Below are 934 nucleotides of genomic sequence, written 5' to 3'. Positions count from 1 at the left end.
TTTCCGGTTCCGAACTGTTTAAAGACGAGGTCCTCCTATATATTGAAACCAGATCAGCCACATGATACTCTCAAGACAGTTGTACTGTACAACTCGCTACCACTTGCTCTTTTAGTTGTTATCACACTGGAGATCAGTAAGTTTTTCCCACAATACTTAATGATATATTTTAAAATACATATTGAAAAGGATTTTTTATCCAATAAAGTCTTCATAAAAGAGTGGCCGAATCCTTTTTTTTTAAATAAAAATATGTGTTTGAGGAAGATATTTCTCAATTAAAAAATTGTAAGCTATCATTTCATTTTCTGTTGCTCTCTTACTGAGAGTTGGAAACATTTTAATATCGTTATTTTTTCAAACTTTGTTCCACAAGTCCAGCTTATTTAACAATGTCTGAATCTGTTTATTCCACATCAGAAAGCTCAAACATGTGAATGAATTACGTGGCAATATATCTTAAGAGAAATTTCATCTGTAGACTTGAAATTATACACGGATATTAATTTTTACATAGACAAGCATGTAGGTGGTGCACATCCTATTCCTGGAATTTGGCTGCATCACTCAGCAGGCTGATACAATTTCTCCTACTTCCGGAGTATGTAAACTGTTCTTCCCCGTACTATTGTCTGTAGTTCTATCTGTCAATAATGGAATGACTTATAGACTTGAATTATTGATTGAACCTCAGCAAAGACTGTTACCCCTACCCTTTAATACAAAATAAACACCTGTTAGCTACCTGTCGATATGCAACCTCAAGTAAAACTTCGGTCACTCAGAAAGTTAGGTATTATTGAAAATTAAGGAGGGAAACCTTTTACTCTAACAATAAGTAAAGTAATTTTTTGTATTTTTGGTTTACTTTGATTTATTAGTTGTCAAGTCATGCTGAGATATTGTCCAGATAAAATTGAAGAATTTATGATAC

This window comes from Homalodisca vitripennis, unplaced genomic scaffold, assembly GCF_021130785.1.
Source record: "Homalodisca vitripennis isolate AUS2020 unplaced genomic scaffold, UT_GWSS_2.1 ScUCBcl_7242;HRSCAF=14842, whole genome shotgun sequence".
Lineage (NCBI taxonomy): Eukaryota > Metazoa > Arthropoda > Insecta > Hemiptera > Cicadellidae > Homalodisca > Homalodisca vitripennis.
The sequence above is the reverse complement of the archived record's forward strand: the minus strand, read 5'-3'. Positions refer to the sequence as shown.